The sequence below is a fragment of the Convolutriloba macropyga genome, chromosome 4, assembly GCF_964194025.1.
Source record: "Convolutriloba macropyga chromosome 4, txConMacr16.3, whole genome shotgun sequence".
NCBI lineage: Eukaryota > Metazoa > Xenacoelomorpha > Acoela > Convolutidae > Convolutriloba > Convolutriloba macropyga.
In genome coordinates this window covers 77683614-77690820 of record NC_134471.1, presented here as the reverse complement: position 1 = coordinate 77690820, position 7207 = coordinate 77683614, and positions in this window count along the sequence as shown.

Here is a 7207-nt window from a genome sequence, read left to right as displayed (position 1 = left end):
TGAACAATTCAGTACTGATTCATTGTGCGACATGTGCACTGGATTGTGCATTATGATCAGTTTCAAATCCAGTATTCTTTTTTGCCCCAAATTACCACGAATGTTTGTTTTTCATAAGGTTAATTGAAAATCAGAGACAAAATAGAAACTTTTGAAAATATTTTTGAAGATTGAGTGAGCTGAAAAAAACATTATTGTATATAAAAGAGTATTCTAAAATTGTGCTCAGTTGTGCTCAATAAGTTGTGACATCTTTGAAATTGAATTATAGCATCTTTTTTTCAAATAAAAAAATTTGAATTAAATTTTATTTAAAATGTTCTTCTCAATTCCTCCTAATTAATCAAATATTTATTACTTTGCCCGACCTACATTTTGATCAAGCAAATTTGGTGGCAGATGTCAGCATTGTCCGGTCCCCCCTGTTTTAAGATTAGGTTCTATAGGCTTTCGCGGACAACAGTAACACTGAGGTGAAGCACTTCAAAGTTACTCAAAATTGGGAATAATTGTCACAGATATCCATGGTCAGTTATTTCTTATCGATTTGCCTTAAAATTTAACCCTATTTCTTCCAGTCGAGAAGTGGTGACAAAATATCGTCACTCATGTTCGCGAATGCGGGCAAGGCTGGTATGATGATTTTTTTGCTAATTACTGTAAGTCTCAGGTGTAGGTGATTTTTCATACTGTTGTTCAGCTTTAAAAACAGACAAAAATTCATAATATTCATTGGTTATACGCAAAAAATTTCATGATGTTCAGTCTAAGTGCAAAATTCAACTCGGATTTTTACCATGAAATGTCTGATTAAGTGCCAGGATCAGAATTGTGGACGTTAGTCTACTAGAGTGGGTGGGTAGGTCTGTATAAATGTTGGCTGTGAATAATGACTTCTCTTCTTTCTACTACACATTTCTTCTTGTTGATACCTGGACATTTCAAGTCTTAGTTGTGAAACAAGCTAAGAGCAGCTTGTTGTAAATAGCACCGACGTGGTGATTGAACACGCATGCGAATATTAAGTTATCTAATATTAAGAATGCTGCAGATCAGCTGGTTTGGCAAGAACAAACTGAATTTTATGAGTTAGGTAACTCTGAACAATAGGCGCTGAGTGGTGGTATTGTGATCAAATCGTTTTTGTTGGTTTTGGATGTGAAATTTACGTTTTACTTACTCAGAAAATCAAATATCTATTTAAATATGAATTTCATTAGAGTTCTCCTAATTAATTATCCAATTTCAATTATTTTGATTGATTGCACTAATCTTTTATCGCCACTGTTTATATAGTTAAAATGGTGATAAAAGATTGCAATGAACCCTTAGTCTGAACGATGAAGCTTGGGCGTTAAACTTTAACTGTTTATGAACGCTGCCAAGTGCGTAAGTTTGTGAAGAAATTTTAGTCGCAGTTTTGAAATGACTGATAATTACCAATGGTCAGAACATCAGTATGCAGATGAGGCATTGAGCTTGTACTATTCGTCTCTGAAGCACTTAGATGAAGGAAACACCTCCCACTTCACTGAAAATGACATCAGCCGGATGACTGGACTGCTGGTAGGGTTGTCTTTCTCCTTCAAAGAAGGCAACCTCATCCCTGTTATAATGGCTATTGTGGTGAGTCGATTTATGACAAAATACAAAATGGTTACATTTAGTAATGCGGCCTAAAACACAAATTTTAACTGCAGAAAGACAAAAATTAAAAAATCAAAAAATGAAAAACGTTGAATACGAAAAATTTATTAACTTTTCGTTTCGATAATTAGGAAAATTGTCCAGTTTGTACTTTTTCTCATCAAAAAACCACGCAGAAATTTGAGTTGGGAGTATATGGGAAAGAATTTCAGTAGAACCTGGCATAGAACTGGCATAGACAAGACGGCTCGTGTGGGTCTGTGCGTGGCTCAGAAAGTTCTATCATAGTCAATGAAAGGAAAGACAAAATACGAAATAAGCCACTTCTGAAAAAAAAATGCCATCAGGGGAGCAATGCAAAAAAGGTTACTTTGCAAGAAATGCATAATATACAATGGTCAAGTATATATCATCTTTCAAATTTTTCATAGAGTTTGATTAGTTTTCTGCGCATCCTATTGGCCTTTCTGCAATTCAAACTGGCCAACACACCAGCTCCTAACAGTTTCGTTTGTTCAAATCTGATAAAATCTTCGCCATTTGATGGTTACTTATATATATTTATCACCTTATAGTCAAATACTTCTATTTCTAACATGCTAATAATGAAAAGACCATATAGTAAAAAATTATTGTGAACGTATGGCTCCGCGGTCAAATTTGTGTTTTTTTTTAAATTGTTACTTAAAAATGAAGTCTATCTTCATTTTTAACGCCTTCAAGTTTGTGTTTTCTTTCTATTGTACTTTTCAGCTGTGTTTTGTTGCTAAGGTAGTAAGATAGTTGTTTCTTCGCTTGCTGATGGCCTTTCTGCTGTTCCAATGGGCCGACTCAGCAACTCATAAAATCTTTTTTGATTAAAGTTTCATTTGTTCAATTTTGATAAAATTTTGGCCATATGTTGGTTACTTTTCAAAACATTTATCACATTATAAACAAGTTATTTATATTATGCTTTTAGTGAAAAAGAGACTATCTAGTAAAAATTTATTGTGAACATATGGCTCTTGCGTCAAATTTGTGAAAATTCATCGTTGTTTCCTAAAACTGAAATCTGTCTTTGTTCTTAATGCCTTCAAGGTTGTGTTTTTTCCCATTGAAAATTTTAGCTGAGTTTTGGTTCTATGGAGATAGGAGTTCATTGTGTTGTTTAATTATAAGTAAAATCCCGAGTCGAAAACAGAAGTTAATCTTGTAAGATCTTGCAAGATTCTTGCAAGATTCTTACAAGACGTTGTTAAATCTTACAAGATTCTTACAAGATTCTTACAAGATCTTACAAGATTAACTTTTTCTTACAAGATTCTTACAAGATTCGTACAAGATTAACTTTTCCTTACAAGATTCTTACAAGATTAATTTTTTTCGTACAAGATTCTTACAAGATTAATTTTCTTTCTTACAAGAATCTTAGAAGATTAACTTTTCTGCAAGATTTTTTGCAGTAGCCAAGAAACCTAGTTAAAAAGCGCCCAACAATAGCCGAAAAAGACCTATCCTACGTTGTAGGAACACACACCGACAAAAAAACGTCCTACGGCCTATCCTATAGTGTAAAAATTTTCGGCAAAATGAAAAATTGAATTTAAAGAAAAATAAAAGAAGCATCAAAAGAAAAACAAAGGCATCGTATTATCAATATATCACAACAAGAAAACCAGACAAGGTCCTTCGCGCTGTTGCTTTTTCTTCTTTTCAAACTTTTTGTTTCTTTTTCTTTTGGATCTTTTCGTTGCTTTCTTTTTGTTTCTTTTCAACTCGGATGTCCTCTCCTCGTCATCGTTGTGTCGCAAATCCTTAACAGAAGAAAAGACTGAGAAACACAGAACAGCAAGAAAAGTTCCATGCACAAAGGTGCATGGATACCCCCTCCCAAAGCAAGCCTAAGCAGCCAAAGCAGAAAAGGACACCAACACATAAGGCCTGCGCCAAACACCTAAGTGGGAGGGAAGGAAGCAAGCGCAAAAACTCTTAAGCCTAAGTTGGCGCAGGCAAAAATGGGGCACAGCCAAGCACCTACCACAGAACCTAATAGCCTATAGGGAGCACACCAGAAAAGAAACAGCGGGCACTAAGTGTGCCCGAAAAACCCAAACCAACGAAAAAAAGGGGGGATGAAAAAAAGCGCGCGCGCGAAAAGTCGTTTTTTGCAACGCTTGAGCTAACCAAAGCGTCCAGTCCTGGTTTTCTTATTCTATGATTACGCTATTCTCTTCACTGGTTCGAATTTATTGTACCCCTTTGTGCTAAAATCTGCCTGATACTTTTTGAGTACACTTTTTGCATTTTTTCTTTTAGAGTCAAACACAAAATGTTTGACTCTAAAAGAAAAAGGCAAAAAGTGTATTCAAAAAACTATCAGGCAAATTTTAGCAAAAAAGAGTACAATAAATTCGAACCAGAGAAGAGAATAGCGTAATCACAGAATAAGAAAACCAGAACTGGACGCTCTCCTGAGCTCAATCGTTGCAAAAAACGACTCCTTCTGCATGCGTTTCTCTCCTTCCTCATGCTTATCGTAGGATGCGATTTAACAAGCACACCAAATGTCTGCTCTTTCTTTTTCAGTGCGCAGACCGGAAAAGAAACAGCAGACATTTGGTGTGTCTGCAAAATCGCATCCTACAAAAAGCATGGGGAAGGAGAGAAAAGCAAGCAGGGAGGGAGTAGTTGAATCAGCTATCTGTTTATTGTATTTCAGTTTTCGCAGCGGAAATATCGAATTTCGCTGAACGGGATATTACCAACTGAACAACATTCGGATTCAGAACCAATGGTACATATTTTGCAAAATTGTATACTTTGACACCCATAAAACAAAAAAACTACTCAAATTCTTCTGAATAGATTATTTTGTTCTTGATTCTGAAGTCAGGCTGTCTTGAAACAACCAAAAAATATATCTCCTTTTTTTGTTTAAAAACAACTGAAGATTTTTATTCAAAATTGCATTTGAGCTGAAAACCAGAGTACAGTAGGCATTTAATTCTGCGATAAAACAACGAATAGGCCTTGCTAGTGGTTGTTTTTGCTACAGTGTACTAAACTGATGAATATTTATTCCTCAAAACCAAACAAAGGCAAATTTTTCAATGCTAAAAAAAAAAGAAACAAAAGGAATTGATTCTGTGTTGACGTAAAAACTTGGCAAAGCTTAGTTATTTTCAAAGAAAATAACACAACTTGACAAGAGACATTTTGAGTATCTAATCCTGTCTACTGAATTAGTTGGAAGACAATTTTGAAAATAAGACCGCTTACCACAATTTTTTCCTCGAAAACTGAGTTTATGTGCTAATAAACCAGTAAAACCACCTCTCAAACTGTTGAATCAAGCTTAGGAACAAACAAATGTGTTTTTTTGTTTGTTGAGAAACTTTTTGGAGTATCTAACGTCGACCAGAATTGTTGATTTTAATTCTGAATTTATGAAAAGCAGCTGTCTCAAATGTTTTTTTTTAATATGGGTTGAACTTCTTCTCTACAGGATGGGTTTTCTAATGTGCTTAGTTCCTCAATTTAGCTTGCTTTGGCTGTTTCCTATCGCAATGGCACGATTTTTCCAAAAAAAGTTAATCTTGCAAGATTCTTACAAGATTCTTACAAGATTAACTCTGTCTCGCAAGATCTTGCAAGAATAACTCTGTCTTGTAAGATCTTATAAGATTAACTTTTTTTGCAAGAATCTTGCAAGATCTTACAAGATTAACTTCTGTTTTCGACTCGGGATGTTCATTTGTTAATATTAATTGGTTACGCTGCTTCTCATAATTTTCAAAACTACAAAACCGTTGGTACCATCAGCAGTCTGTCAATCTTCGATTTACTTTCATCCTTCTATAACTTTTCGCTAAAACCTCGTAGAAATTATATTTATTGAAGGAAACGTCTTATTTAGTGCCTGCTAAATTGATTTCGTCATCTATAATTTGAACAAATAAAAAAGAGAAAGAATAATTATTCCATTTAGTTCTAATTTCTTATTAAGTTTTTTGGAATATTTTCCGGAAAACTATTTGCAAAAAGCAACGCAAGCTTTTATTTCCCTCTTCTTGGTATGTTAAGATCTAACACTTGAAATTTCCGCAAAAATTTTTGACACCTAACTTCAGAAGATGACAAATTTTACAAGTTTAGAAACAAAAATTTCAATTTGAGAACTATTTGTTGTTCAGTTCAAATAAAAGAAAGTTATTTATTGTACAGGAGCTCAACAGCATGCGACCAATGTCAGGTGTGAGTCAATTTTTGCAATATATAAAGAATGAACCCAAAACGGATATTAATACCTCGACTTTGTGCGCAGTTAGGACTACGTCAAACATAAGATGTCTGAGTCGTTTTTAAAACAAGCTTAATTAGTAAACTTCAAATTAAAGCTGCCGTGATTTAGACTATTACACCGCCTCGAGCACACATTATCACTGTTAAAAAACGAAAAACGTAAACAAAACTAAAAAAAACTCAACGAAGAAAAAAGATAGGGAAAAAGATAGATAAGAAAAGAAAAACAAAGTATCCGGATAAAACATACGTTAACAGCGTATTTCTGTTTAAAAATTATAGTGGTTTTACAAAGAGGTTAGAATAAAAAGATAACATGACTCACTGAGAACCCAATGAATCAAAATTTTTGAAGATTATATCAAACAACTAAAATATCTTTAAGATCTGTAGACGTCTACAAAACAAATTTCTACTTGTCAAAATAAGGGATTTCAAAAAACGTCAACATATTGCGAACATTTTTGGGGCTCGAATTAATTGTTGAAAAGAAAAAAAAAGAATTGAAAAAAGGACAAGATTTTGCAAAATTAAAATTGTTTTTTTTGGCTAAATTTTCCACAGAAGCGTTGTTTTGCCGCAGTACCGAATACTATTCAATTTGATCAACCTTTTCCTGAAACTATGGGCCAAAGATAGATGAAAAGTCATATTCCAAATGACTTCCAAATGATAGATTGTTTATCATTATGTTTTAGTTCTTTGAATCTTCTATAACTTTTTGCCAAAACCTTGTAGAAAATTTATTTTTGAAGTAAAAATCTTATTTAGTTCCTGCTAAATTGATTTCGCCATCTATAATTTCAACAAATAAAAAAGAGAAAAAATAAGTATTTCTTTTTGTTCTAATTTCTTATTAAAATTTTTGGAATAATTTCCGGAATCTTGCTTAAATACCATTTCCGAAATCTTGATTGATTTAATTGTTGAAAAGGAAAAAAAGAATTGAAAAAAGGACAAGAGGTTGCGAAATTAACATTGTTTTTTTGACTAAATTTTCCACGGAAGCGTTGTTTTGCCGCAGTACCAAATACTATTCAAATTGATCAACCTTTTCCTGAAACTATGGGCCAAAGATAGATGAAAAGTCATATTCCAAATGACTTCCAAATGATAGATTGTTTATCATTATGTTTTAGTTCTTTGAATAAAGAACTAAAACATAATGAAATATTAACGTATGAAATATTAGGAAAAAAAGAATTGAAAAAAGGACAAGAATTTGCAAAATTAATTTTGTTTTTTTTTGGCTAAATTTTCCACGGAAGCGTTCTTT